General features: G+C 54.9%; 1 protein-coding gene across 2 annotated transcripts in view; it reads left to right on the top strand.

Moving 5' to 3' along the window:
* The window catches only part of LOC149342036 (elongation factor-like GTPase 1), a 152,048-nt gene that overhangs the window by 95,536 nt on the left and 41,865 nt on the right, over positions 1-14,647 (top strand). The window lies entirely within an intron of this gene.

The following is a 14,647-nucleotide window of genomic DNA, read 5'->3' as shown; positions in this document are numbered from 1 at the left end:
CGAAGCTGGCGAGGAGGTTGGTGCGAGCTGCGTGGCGTTCGCGTGTACGGTGCGTAGTGGTGGTGCGACCCCCAGCTCGCCACTTCTTCGTCGCGTCGGTCGACGAAAGTTGTGTCCGAGTCCGCGTAGAATCTCTTCCCCCCCCCTTCCCCCTCCCCTCGACTTCTCGGGGTTTCTTTTTTCTTTAATTTCGCGCATCAGCGTGCTCCTCTCTGGCCCGACGTTGCGGGTGCGCCGTGCTGCTCCTTCTGCGTGAGAGACAGTTACGGCTTGCGAGACCCGTCAGGCCCTTCTTCCCCAACCTGCCCCTCCTGGTTCTGGTTAAAACAAAGATGCGAAGCGCTACCGCTTGTCCGCCGCTGCAGGCCTTGAAGGCACCCTGGAACTTGTTCATCCCGCAGTGATACATCGGAGGCCACGCGACCAGCTTTGCGCACGGGTGTCGCGCTCGCGCGTGGATGCCCGCTCTCTCGTGCGCCGTTCTCTTGTTTCTTCGCCTTGGGCCCCTGCTTCTGAATGAGTTCCCCTGGACGTGCTGGTTTCCCGCGTTGCGTTTTTCTTTCTCCATCCGTGCCGTGTGCGTCGTTGATTCTTTTCTCTTCCGAGCGCCCTCTTTTCCTAGCGAACGCGCGCGTTGTCTCGGTCGCCGGCTGATTGAGGGTTTCGGATTTCCCGGGCGTTCCGCCTGAGTTCACTCCTAGTGCAGCCTCTCCCCCTTCGCCGTGCGTGCTGCCTATTGGGGTGTGGGGAGACGAGGCAGCTTTGGTCCGTGCTTGTACCCACGGTCACGCTTGAGGGCGCCCCCTACCTGAAGCGTATAGCGGCGATCGGTTCCTTCGGCGAGCCGTCAGCGTCGGACCGCGGTCGGCGCATTGCTCGAAGGCGGCAAGCCAACGGGCGCACCTGGACAGGAGCGATCGGCGGAGGTTGGCGCACTTGTGGAAAGTGATCACTAATCCCCCGTGCCTGTGCTCCAACTGTATTATACGCGAAGGCAGGGAGCGAGCGTGTATGCTTCCGGCCATGAAGTGCGTAGCTGCCCGCCATCGGGATCCTGTGCGCTGGCAATGCATAACGAGCCGACAAGCATTGCCCAGGAGAGAACCCCCCTGGGCCTTTTGACAAACGCTGCACTACTTCGTGCTGTTGGCGTGCGCAATGGATCGGGCAAGGCTTTATCCCTGTGGATCACGGCGGTGCTGTTCCGGAATCATAGCGCAGCATTGTTGTCAAGAGCTGCTGTGGGGACCCGCAATCCTCAGCTGTTGAGTAGACTGCTGTTAGGGGTCGCGCGAGGGTGCTGGATATGACGAAGAAACATGCTTTGAGAAAGCACTGAACGCGAAACAGCGAGATTTTTGTCCCGGAAAAAGAAAAGCTGGCAAGTTTACACGTAACCAAACAGTTCTGCATCATCTTGGTAGTAGCGGTTCTTGACATTGCACTCAGTTTGTCTGCCACTTCACTGATCCTACTGGGGCACTAATGGCATCAAATAACTTCAAATTCAAAGGAATGGAACCTCATTCCTGCAGCATCGTTTCGCCAAGGGGGCTGTTTCCTTCAAGGGGTCTCACCGAGACAAGTCCCTCGTCGATTGATTGTAAAACGTTTTATTCACCGGAAAGAGCTTGGTGCTAAGAGGTCGCGTTAAGTGGTCGAGAGTACGCAGTTCTCGACGACTTTGTCAGCCCACTCCACCGCCAAAACTTGCGTTCTGGTGTCAGAGCTAGCCAGCTGGCCTCCCACCGCTCGAGAGAAGGAGCAGGAACTAGATCACCCGGAGGTGGCTCTATTTTACAATCCCACAGGATGTGATCGTTGCTGGTTCGTTGGCCACAGTGTTTCCAGTTGGGGTTGCATACATCCGAATAAATGTGCGCGTGTAGTGATGGGATGCGTATCGATCTCGTCTGTAGACGACGCCACGTAACCGCTTGTTCTTTAGTCAGGCTTTTGTCCGGAGGGGGGAAGTTCTCCTTTCTAGTTTAAAATGATTTGTGAGATCATGGTATGTGATCATGGAGTCCTTCGTGAAATTCAGGGAGCCAGACTCACCCACTGCCTGTTCGACGAAACCTCGGGCTTTATTGTGGGCTGCCTCGTTCCCCGGATACACCGAATGAGCTGGGACCCATATCAGTTCGGAATAATTTGGTGAGAATTGGGTGGCGTTAAGGATTCTAAGGGAGGTGTTTGTAATTCGGCCATGTGCGAAATTATTGATAGCCATTTTGTAGTCGCTGAGAATGGTGCTCACTTAGGTATGCGCTAGGGCGAGGGCTATAGCCGCCTCCTCTGCCGTTTCAGATGATTTCGTTTTGATTGTCGAAACGTCGCAGTATCCGATACTTTTCTTTGTTCTTGCCTCACGCTCGTCTGGGACATCGCGTGCTAGGGGCATGGTGCAGGAGAGCGACATTTAGCGGTGGTGCTCGTGCCCAGTGCAGCCAGATCGAGGCTATGCATAATACATACACGAGCAGCATGCGAGTGGCATCAACGAGTGAAGAGAACAGGCGGTTCCCCAATCTAGCCGAGCTACCGCCCGGAGTATTGACTTGGCGAGGGTTCAGCTCGTTGGCTAACAGTCGAGGATGCTCACTCATGACCGCAGAGTATACCCGAGGCATTCCGCAGTGCGTTCCGCTTGCTCTCAGAACTTCGCTCCGTCCGCTCTCCTCGGCTCCCCTTGGACGTCGAACCTGCGCCGTAGCGATGCTCTCTAATTTCGCTTTCCCTGGTCGCGCGCTCTTCCGGACGAGCCTGGCCTAATTGGCGGTCTCGAAGCCACCGCGGTGGTCGTCGTCTCCGCTGCCGGCGTTTCACAACTGCCTCCGAGGAAGCGTCGCGCGCGTTCCCGGGAGGGGGGCCCCCGACGTTAGTGGCCGCGGCGACGTCCCACCGAGGAAGAGGCTCGTCCTGCGACGCGCGCGAGCGCTCACGCAGTTGCTGCACATGCACGCAGGGGCTCCTCCGGTAGCGGGCTGGGAGGCCTCCCTCCCGGCGGCGTCGCAGCCAGGCCGGGCGCGTTTTCGCAACCAGTGGGCAGGCATGTGGGTGCCCCGTTCGCAGAAGCCGTCTCGCCCCTTTGCGTAACGAGCCTCGGCCCGAGAGCGGCCGCCGCTAATCGCCCCCCGGTGGGACCCCCCCTCCTGGGCCGCCGTGTCCGGAGGCGGACGCCGGCGCGTGCCTCCTCTGCATCCACCACGGCGGTGGTCGTCGTCGTAGGCCGGCCGGCGGCACCGTTGTCTCCTCCGGCGAAACCATACACGTCGTCGCGGCTTGCGAAGGCGCGTTGGCGGTCGGGTCTGCCCCTGCGCGTTGCCGGGCCGCAGAAAGTTTAATTCGCGCCTGGCTGCGATCCGTGCATAGCGCTGCAGCGGCGCAGACGGGAGAGGGAAGCGTGCGGGGTGCCTGCTTTCTTTTGGTGGCTGGGACCGCCGTGCGCAGGATTTTTTTTTTTTTTTCGGGCATCTACAGTGGCGTTTCACTGCTACCGCAAATGACGAATGAACTTGGGGCCGTGCTTTGTAATAATTATTTTCCGCGATCCACTCTCACTCTCTCTGCCCTTACCACCGGTTATTGCGATATATTAACGGATGAAGAGTGAATGCCATTCGCTTGCTTCGTTGTCGAAGACGCGACTGAACAATGTCATCAACCTACCTACGTCCTCTGAAGGACAAAGACGTCTGCCGTAACCTGCCGATTAACACTATCCTGAACCAGCTACGGCCACACCTTATCCTCTCAAACTTCCTAAATTTTCCATGGGACAGTATAGAAATGGAGTAAAAAAAAAAAAGAAGCGAAGCTCAAAAAGAGTTGAAAATGCCGGTCCAGTGGCGTCTAGTGGTGTTTTGTCCGGACTAGACGTATGGTTCCAAGTAAGGGCCAGCGAGAGGTGATGTGTTAACTTTCAGAACGGGACTAGGTTTGCAGACTTAATTTAATTAAACTGGCTTGACAATTGTTTGTTTCATTGTTTGTTCGGAGCCGCTGTCAAGGATTGGAAATTTTACGCTGACATCCCTATAGGATACGGGTTCGGGAAGTGATACGAATGGGAGAGATCCCTAGCACTGCGCCCGGCTTGGCGCGCCTAAGTGCGATTGTGCTTGTCAGTCTTGGCGGAAATTAACAGTTCTGCCTTCAGCACCGGGTCATGTAGTAACAGCTACTTCTTCCTCGATACGCTTGATAAAACACGCCAAATAAGCCCTGTAGCTAAATTCGATACCGGTCATCTCCGCCTGGGAAGTCGGAAGGCGATGCTTTTCGTTCGTTGTTTATTTCTTCCTTTGTTCTATTTTTCTTCTTTGTCTTTGTCGGTTCTCTTTTTACTTTATAGTTTACTTTTTACAGTTTTTCTTTTCGTCTTTTCTTTCGCAACTCAAGAGTCACTCCTTGAGCAGCGGTGCCTTTTGTGTACGAACTGTGTAAGATTCATCTGGCGCGGTTACATTGTAGGTGATTAGAGGAACCATTATACTTGACCAGCATGTGCACGGGGGTTGCCGTGTAAAGGCTGCTCCCGAGCACGGCGGTAATTGAAAGAAGCTCACGCTTGGACCTAAGTCTTTTTTTTTTTTTGGGGGGGGGGGGGGGGGATAATTCTCGAAGAGGCCCGCGCGGGTGTTTTCCGATTCTGCTTGGGAGAACCTTGTCGCTCGGGACTGGAGGGGCTCTCGGCGTTTTGCTGGCAATTAATCGAGGATGTGGAAATCGTTAGTCGACTCTGCAACCGCAGCGGGAGGCACGCGCGCCTCGGGAACCGCCGGCGTGAAGAGCTCCGCCCACACGGCTTCGGGTAACGGTAACCCCGGGGCAGCCTGACGTGGCCCACGTGTTCAGCAGCGGCGAGTCTCGTGGATGTTGCTGTTGACCGACCTGCTTGCTGGGGTGGACAGGAGGGGGGGAGAGAGGAAGCGTGAAAAGAAGGAAAGTCAAGTATGCATAGCTGCACGCTGTTGGTTTGGGAGACGCCAGGAGAGGGACCTTTCGCCCCCCCCCCCCCTCTTCCCTTCTTCTTTCAACGATCACGAAAAGTGGACGCAGCGCGGAGAAGTAGTGGTGGTAGTGGGAACAGAGCCGCAACTTTTTCCTTTCTTCGGCGAAGAAGCGCTTCGAACGAAAAGTGCACGTTGGCTGGGACTTGGAACGGTTGAAGGCTGGAGGGAGGGAGAGACAGAGAACTGGGGAGGGGTGTGTTATGAACGACTTGCGCCGGAAATTGCGGCCATCGACGACGAAGCACTAGCAAGCCGCGGCGGGGAGGGCAGTGGTGAGGACTGTGGAGTGCCGTGGAAAGGGGGGGGGGGGGGGGGTAGAATTTAGGGGTACGGGGCGGGAGGCTAGGAGTGTATGTGTTTGGGTTGGCGAGGAGGGGGTGGGGGTGGGGTGGGGGGTAGGGCGGTGCTCTGGGGCTGTCCACGAAACTGCCACAACGCTCACGCCCGCGCAATGCACGCGCACTCCTCATCATCATCACCATCTCTCAGCGGACTCTGTTGTGTCCTGCGCTGCTCTCCCGCCTTTCCCCGCTCCTTTTTCCTCCTTTGCTATTCTCGCACAGGCATTATTTGCCGGCTTTCTTTTTCTTTCTTTCTTCGCATTCTTTTCCACTCACGAAGAGTGCCTGTCAGCATTGTGTGGCTTTTCCGCGAATCGAGTTTGTGTTCCTTTCGTTTCTCTCTCCCGCTGTGTCTCCGTTCCGTGTAGCATTCAGCTGTGGCTTGCCACGTAAAAGTTTCTTGCGATTTGGCCTCTTTTGGCAGCGAGGATGGACGCGCTTCAACTCGGCCAAAGGTCGGCCACTTGTCGGCGGAACTTTCTGCGGCTTCGGCTGTGTCCGGCATCCAATCTTTGCGCTGTGGTGAGCCTGGTCGCATGAGCTCGTTTGGCTTTCGTGTATGCAGCGACACAAAAAACGCGCTTTTCTTTTTTCTGTAAGGGAGGCGGGGGTTGTAAACAGTACTTAGTTCGTCTTTAAAGGGCAACTGCACCACTTTTTGAGAATTTCGCGATATTCAAGGATTAACATCTATATAGGCTGGAGGTAAAACATGCCAAGTGTTTTTGCACTCCCATTTAAAACAGTGACGTATTCGAGGATTGAATTTTGCGCTTCTCCTCAGTGCACGGGAGGGGTGCGGGGAAGTTTATTGTGACGTCATGGAAGGTATGATTTCAAATTACCGCTGCCGTCAGCCACACCCCGCCGTGCCTTGCTGAATGCTGCCAAACAACGCTCGGTGGGCTTTGCCTTCGGTGGTGTTGGTTTTTTCCCCTCAAAGCAGGCGTCAATGCGTTGTAAATGTACCGATACCTTTGACGACGTCACCAAGTGCCTTCTGCTCGGCGTTGTGCTCTGCGGAGAAGCTTGAAGGCCGTCGCTATTTTTATCGGCGATTACATCACCAGTTCAAATGCTAGCCCAAAAGAACTTCGCATGCTTTACCTACAAGTGTCACACATTCGACCCTTTTAAGTTCGTCGATTTCTAAAACCTATGCAGTTACCCTTTAAGTCAGGAACAGGCTCGGGGAACGGATCTTTAACCTCCTGAGAAAGGTGGCGATCGGGCGAGCCAGCTTTGCCTCCAAGGTCCAGCTTTTAGCCTAGACAGAACTCTCTTCCGCGCCCGCAGCCATCGCTGCTCCCGTACAAAGCGAAACTAATCTCGCCTGTAAATCACAGACCCACTCAAGTCGACGTTACAACGGCTTCGAGAGTCTTGCGTGGTCGTTTCCAGTGGGCAGCCGTTATCAGGGGCGCACGCGACAAGTCTGCCGATCCAACGCTCAGGCGACGAATGATGTCGGCCGCGATATATGTGTATAAACGACACAATGCTTGGCGCCTGCGTCCCTTTATGCGAGCGGACTACCTCCTCCGTTAATTACCTCAAGCTCCGCGAGAGGGCGCCATGCGGTTCCCTGCGGCACTGCTGCCATTTGTTCCCGAATCTTGACGCGAACAGTCATCATGATCATCGTCATCAACCCGACTACGACCACTGCGGGACGCAGGCCTCTCCCGATTCATTTCCAGTTAGCCGTGACCTACGCTTGCAGTGGTCGCCGCCCTGTATCCCCTCGAGTTTATCCTGTATCCTGTATCCCCGCCCTGTATCTCCCCACGTGACAGTGTGCCGTCCACTGCTACATCTTCCTTCTTTCAGAATCACTGCTACGCCTTCCTTTCCTTTGAATCTGCTGCTCGTAATGCCGTCCGCGTCCATCTCCTCTTCTTGAGTTCGTCTTGGGTATCAAGAGTGGCAGCATTTAGCCCAGGAGAGGACTGAATGGAGATTCTTGGAGTAGTAGCATTTGTCCTCTAGTGGATCTGGCTTGGTTGCTGATGATTATTATTGTTATTTACTCGTGTTTGTACCTAACCCGCCGCTACTCTCCGCCTGTCTCTTAACGAGCAGCTGTATAGTACGGCGCTTCTCGTGGCCACAGAGTTCCAGAGCGCGCTGACTGAGGAGCGCGAATTTGTGTCCAAGGCCCGTGGTGTACTGCGCGAGCGAGAGAGTACGCGCTCTTGTAAGAGCGGAAAGCCGCCCGCCCCGCTCACGGTTGGTGATGGGAACCGGCGTAATCTCGGGCGTGCGCGTAACTGCGGCGGCCGTCCGCTGCCGAGGCCTCCCAGCGAGGACGATACTTGATTCGCGTCGCGCTGCTCGGCTGCCGGCCTCCCCGCTCTCTCGCCTTTCCGGCACGGCTTCGCCACGCTTTCGCTCTTCCGGGACCGCGGCGCGCCGCTCCTGGATTCCTATCGTCGGATGGTGAGGGCGGGAAGAGGAGGAAGGGTTGACAGAGAGAGAGAGACCTCCGCTCGGCGTCGGTTGCGTAATGCGTGCGCAACAGCAGAGGCTTTTCTCTGCAGTGCTTTGCAGCGGTCCTGGCGCGGAGGCAGGCGGGCGTGAGAGAGTCATTCGTCGTTTCGAGAATGCCCAGTCGTCAGTACCGTCGCATATGCTATGGTGAAGTCAGCCGCTCCCCCCTCCCCTTCAACTCTCTGGAGAGACTGTGGCACTGCGCTGCTTACACATCGTGACTGAGTGCGAGGCAGGAGCTTTGGTCACGGTTTTCGGTAGTGCAGCGCGACAAATAGGTTTCTTTGCCTGCGTTCGTATCCTCGCATATACCCCCTCTACGAAATGACGGTGCTCAAACTCGAGACTCCTGCGCTTAGCGTTGAGAGTCGGATGCACGCTACGTGCTTATCCGGGCCTTGGCGGCCGGAAGTGGATTTTTTTTTTTTTCGAGAATATTCCAATGTAATCCAAGTGGACTTGGATAAGGGCACTTCTAGGAAGGGGAGAGGGGTGCTTAGGCACTCGTATTTAATTTCTGCGTGTCTACACAAAAGCTTTTGTTGCTTACACAGCTGACCTCTTCTCCTGTTCGGAGACTGGATGTTGCGGTTCCAATCGGGGGAGGTATAAGACTCGCAGAAAAGAGAGTGAAAAAGAGGCTCAGTCTAGTTTCACGTCGAAGCGGATCGAGGCACCCTCCGGTGCCTCCGGGTGTCGTTTCTCCCACCAGAAAAGCCTACGCAGCAGCGGAACGACGGCAGAATTAAAATCGAAAACGCAATGGAAAGGCGAGGCGATCAGTACAATTAATATTGCTAATTAATTCATTTGTCGCGTGATGTCGTATGACCGCCCGTGCACTATTTTTAACCTACCGTAGCTTTTCTACACCCGCTGAATCCTTGAAAGACCGAGGCTTTTTACCATGGGCCCCCCACCGTACCCCTTGCCCCGTGAAGATCTTGTGCACAACAGTGGATGTGCTGTACCAGTGGGAAAATATGTAACCGTGTACTACATGTATAGTGGTGAGTTTTTATTGGACGCGTAACGACCAGTGGCTCCACTCGCTGGCTCGTTTCAATGTGCGAGCGTTAACTTGAGGCTGTCTTTCTAGCTCCTCACCACGCACGCTCAGGGAGGCGGATTTTGTGGTCTTGTTTGTTTCCTCGCGATTGTTTTTTGTTTTTTGCACTCACCGAGAGAACAATGAAGCGGTCCGTCGAGGAGGAAAGGGGCTACCCCCGAAAAGAGGAAGCGCATGCGCTCCGCGTGCGCTGAACCGTAGTGACCTTGTTTTTTGCATCATCTTTAAACGGCCTTCTTCCGAGAAGCGCACTTAAGAGAATCCGCGTGACGTCACCACCTGCCAGGTGCGCGGGAACTGGAAGTCGCCTCTTAATTTTCTCTTCTTGCGTTTCTGTTGTTGACAGTCTCCTGGGCTACTTTTGTCCGTATAAACGTGGTTGGGCTACAGCCTTTTGTTCCTGTCTGCCTGCGCGCACGCATTGTTTCTCGGATTTAAGCCAGCGCATCCGTCCTTTCGCTGACATTTGGGGAGAATTTGTGGGGCACCTTTCTTCGGTTTTCCATCGTTAATGTACGCTTTAAACAGAAAGGATTCAAAATGGAGTAAACTCTCCTCTATCTCGCTAGAGGACAGATTACTCCATTTTGACTTCGATGTAGGCGTATTTGTGTTTAGAGCGTATATGCTGTAGATGCCCGCTCGTTCGTCCGCTGTTTCACTCAACCAAGTGTGGCATAGCTTAATCGGCTGTACTGCGATCCACTTCCGCTAGGCGTCATCTGTGCATGCGCATGTTTAACCGTGCAGGCGCGAATGGTCCCTCGCGGTATCGCATCAGGCTGTGCTGAAGCCATCGTTATGTTTGTTTATTTGATTCCTCAAGGGTCTCATGTTGAGACATTACATGAGGGTCATTACATTCGTCTCCTAACGGCGCTTGCTTGATAGGAAGCGATTAGCAGACGGAAGAGCGCATACGAGGAAAGAAAGGGCGAACAGACACTCCTTTTTCCAGTGCTGTATTTAAAGGAGAGCATCCGTTTGGTTTTTCTTCGCTGCTGACGAACGCATTCTGTGAACGTAGAAATAAAACGGTACCGGTGAGTTGATACCGCTACAAGTGAGAACGGTGAGAGCACCGTCTCATGTCACCCTGGTTTACACCGTTTCACTCGGCGATCACGCAATATGTTTCGTATACTCCTCATGTTTCAAACTCACACGCACCTATATTTACGTACTACGTTTGTGTGCGAGTGTCCATTTCACGCAACGAGTGACGAATATCGCGTCGGTCGTTGCAGATCTTGCTTGCTTGCTGCACGTGCAAAGGTTTGCTTTTTGCTCCAAGAGGTGTGGCGGGCTGGGTGGGACTGCTGCGGAACTGCTGGCGCAGTAATGACGACGGCGATGACAAATGACAGACAATCCGCAAGTCTCTTGCGTGCGGGCCGACACCTGAGCAAACTCATATTGTGGGGAAGTGAGGGCGGTGCCTCGTTGATTTGGCGTCTTGAAGACAGCGGGAAAAAAAAAAAGGAACGGTACCCATTGGAAGGAAGACAAACACGTGCGATGGACGTTTGTCTCCCTTCATTTCGCGTTTTTTCTTCAGGTTGTTCGTGGCAGTTTTGTTCGCACTGTTTTTTCTCTCATTTTTAGGTGTTTTTGTAGAAATTTTGCCACTTTGCAGGCTCTTCGTTATGGATTGGCATCTGCCCTAGTTCTCCTCCACAAGAGCCTCCGTTCGCAACGATGTGCGTGGCGAAATGGTGTATGCTCCGATGCCATTGTTCTAGGCTGGATGGTCCTCTCCGTATGTTCTTATTAATTTTCTCGCATTCATTCCCTTATGTTCATTTCATTGATATCTTGGCCAGACACTATTTTTCGTGATTGGAATCGTTTTTGCTTTGAGCACAATTGTTTATAGTGGGACACTTCGAGGGCATCTGTGCAGAGATGGTGTAATTTTTTTTTTTTTGATGCCCGTCCTATATCTCTTTCGTCAGTAGGCACCAGTTTGTCGTAATAATATTAAGACTTCGCAACTGTTGATCGCCTTGTCTAAACCACGGAAATCCTCGTCAGTCTTCTATCGCTGATTTCGCTTGCGCACGATGACGTAGCAATAACTGTACATTATTTAAGACCCCGTTCTCAAATGTAGCGCATTGTGTGAAATTGCTTTTTTTTTTCTTCTTTTCGCATAGGAGATCGGGTTGACACTTTAAAATGAAGGTGCGGGAACAAAACCCGTACGTTATTTCGTGTGTGAAGCGCATCTAGGAAAGTCCAATTTAATCGGAAGGGAGGGGAGGGGGGCTAGGTCGTGCGACACGCTTCTCCTGCACCTCTGGTTCCGCCAAAGCGCTCTACGAGCACCCGGAGAACCGTGAGTTGGTAGCGATGGCCCGGAAATCGACAGCTCGGCGCAAGCATGCTCCGACTCGAGGGCAAGAATTTTGGTTGTTCAAGGCTTATCCCGTCCTTTCTGGCTGCCGGATTTTTTCCTTCTCTTCTTTTTCGGCCAGATTCAGCGAGTGTTTGGTCCAAATTTGGTTGCTGTCTTTTGCGCGTGTGTATGGAGCGAACTCTCGAAGTTCGCCTGGCCTGTTGGACAGTGGACTGAGGTGAGGTCGGGTGGCAGCACAGCCGGAAGCGAATTCATTCATGTACTTGCCACTTGGTCGGCATGGCTGCGTACCTCTGGTAGTCAGATACGACTCAAGAACGCAGCCGCTTTTCCCCGTCAAAGGGCCCCCTTCCAGCCAGTTGCGTCGGCCTATTCTTATGACCCTCCTTTTGTGATAGTGCAGGGAGTGGTATATGAAAGAGGATAATCCCTTCCCTCTGTGGCCGGGGATGGAGTCCTCTCTCCACTGTGGCGTCGCTTCCTGCGTTGTCACGCTAGCAGGGTCATGACAGTCGGCCGACGCCATTGGCTTGAAGGGGGTCCGCTGACATGGAGAAGCCGCTGCGTTCTTGAGCTGTCTCCGAGTACAGCGAGTCTGCTTGGCGCCTATGCTGGAAGACCCATACTGCCACCTCTGCAAGTGTTCAGTCTGTGCTCAACTATGCGCAGGCCGTCGTAAACGCTTCGACCCATCTCGTTCTTTCATGGTGGACCGTGCGCAGAGCTGCACCTGCAAACAGTGCTGAAGAAACAGTCTGGTGGGGTGCCAATTGAGACGTTGCGCGTGTCCGGTCCGCACGTGCACGCCTTGAAAAGGCCGGCAACGCAGCCAACACACCGGTGCCGGCCGGTGTCCATAGAACACAGCTCCGGCGGCCGGGCCCCGTGTGTACACACGGCGCAGGGGGGAGGGGGGAGTGCTGGGCGTTGTCCCGCAGGTGCCGCCGCCCCGCACGTGCGCATTCCACTGGGAGCGGTCCTCCGCCGGCGCTGCAGTGCTGCCGCGGCGGCGACAGGTGGCGAGGCGGTGCGACCCGGACGACCTTGCGGCGACCCTGACCCCTTCCGCCCCCTCGCCCCGGAGCTGTCGCTGGTGGGGCCGTTGACGAGAGGCCCCGTGCCGTGTTTATTCGCCGCCACCGGGGGAGAGCGCGTGCAGCGCCCTGTCTTCTCGGATCTCGCCTCTTATTCTCGCTGCCGGCAGTTGAGAAAAAGGAAGAGTTCCTCTTCTTCTCTTTCTGTCCTGTTTTCTTCTTCCTCTGCCGGGCGAAGGAGCACGTCCGTCATTTGCGTGCGTCGGCAGATTTCCACTGCGCTCTTCCTTTTTGATGTGGCTGGCGGGGGGAGCCCTGTCTCCCTCCCCTGTAAGGGGGGAGGCGTACTTGCTCATGAAACTCCGGATGGAGAGGCGAGAGAGCGCTACCTGTGGGGGGGGGGGGGGGGGGGGGGGGGGAGAGAGGGCGTGCGAAGGATCTGCGGCGAAGCCCGCGCGCAGTGCATTATAGGAGACGCCTGCCAGGCGCTTGTGACACGGCAATGGCGCCTCGTCGTGAACCGTGACTTCGTAGCGTTGACGACGAGCTTTGGAGCGACGCAAACTCCGAACTCGGTTCCTGTCCGCGAAGTCGGCTTGCGCGCGTTGTTACCTTTTTTTTTTATTTTGATTTGTTGCGGAGAAGTGAAATTGTGAGTCCGGTTTCGAAGTGGTCGCTTGTCATAGCTCGGGTAGCAGCATCCCACCGCTGCCACCAGTTGTTGCGTCACCCTAGGGGGCTCGTCCGGGATGAAGGAAAGTCTGGAACTTCGAAGTTTGGGGAAACGAAAACCGAGCGGGTTTAATGGCACTTTTTAAGACACTTATTTACATACTGTAAAATAAAAGAGCAAAGAGTCAAAAAGTAAGAGTTTGTAGCGTCGACCGACTGGATAAGCCTTGTCGCCAAGGCCCAGAGCGTCTTTTCGCACTCCGCATCGTGCTTAAAACCCCTAAGGTTCCGCCCCTCCATCAGGCTTTCGTCAATCAAACACGAGGCACATTTCCCCAAGATGGGCACCAATCTCATTCGCACCGCACTGTTGCACGCGGAGTCACTAGTGGCAGAGTCAACCCGTGGGAACGGGAGAGGAGAAATCGCAACTCCGCTGCGAATTCCTGCAGTGTGGCTCCGTGTGGTCCTTGCGACGCCGCGGCCTCAACTGCGGCGAAGAGCTGTCTACGGTGTGGTCGGCTCTTCACAGAAACGGCTAATCCCTTCGGCTCCCTTCCTTTTGGTCCCCGAACGGGTGCTCTTGGTTCCTTCCGCCGTCGGTCGCTGCTCCCGGCCGTCCTTCTCCGGGAACGCTCATCCCCAACCAGCGAAGCGTGACAAAATACCGCAGGCACTTTCTCAGTGCACAGCATGCTTCTTTGGGGTCGTCGTCTGGTCAAACGCGGGTCGAAGCTGAGTCTTAGCATCGCAGAAGCCACGTTGGTGCCTTCTACACCGAGCGTTACTTACTACACCGTTGCACACTTGATGCCCCACGGTTTCGGTCCGCTGTGCTGGCGAGAAATGGTATGCGGGCAAAATGGCTCCACGCTTCATGAAATTGTTCTGTTGAAGAAATGCGAGCGCGTTCGTTTTAGCTTCGGCGGTGCCATTAGGTCTTTCAGTAGGCGTGGTCGGTTTTTTTTTTTTTTTGTAGTCCATGTGATGCAGTTTAAGTTACATTGTTACTAAGGCGTCATTCGTTCATTCATTCCTATTACCCCGCATTTTTGTTTTCTGCCTCTTCGTCTCTATGTTGACCCTGTCTGGGTAACAGTAAGAAGCTCTCATGCCTTCAGCATAGCGTACACGTGACTGCAGTTGTTTTTTTCTTATTTCTTTTCGCGTCGAACCGCGCAGTAGTTTCGCGAGTGCCGCCGCGGCGAGCGCTTTCTTCGGATCCGTGCGTACTTCCGCGCTTCGTGGCGAAGCGACCCGACACTGCAAAGCGCCGACGCCCGCGGCTCGCTTTTCCGGCGTCTTCGACGCCTCTGTCGCGCCGGCAGAGGCCGTGCCGGAAGAGGGCGTCGCGTTTTCTGTGCCTCGCGCACTGTGCGGGGCAGACCCGCCGCCGCACGTCTTTGTGGCGTCTGGGAGGAGTTGGTCTGCCGTAAAAAAAGAGGACCACTGCCCGCCGCCGCTTTCCTATGGTGCGCGCGTTTACGACACCGCTCCTTTCAGCGGCTGTATAACCGACACTGCGCGGCGGGGGCAACGTCGGATCCCGAGGGAGGTTGTGTGCGCGAAAGGCAGTGACTACGACGTCCCCGTCGCACGGAGGAGTTGTTGCGCGCACCTTTTCACGAATTATACACGCCCGCGTGAAGGCTGACTTTATTATA

Source organism: Amblyomma mixtum, chromosome 5 (assembly GCF_055824585.1).
Source record: "Amblyomma mixtum isolate Tamu chromosome 5, ASM5582458v1, whole genome shotgun sequence".
NCBI classification, from domain to species: domain Eukaryota; kingdom Metazoa; phylum Arthropoda; class Arachnida; order Ixodida; family Ixodidae; genus Amblyomma; species Amblyomma mixtum.
This window is presented reverse-complemented; position numbering and strand designations above follow the sequence as displayed.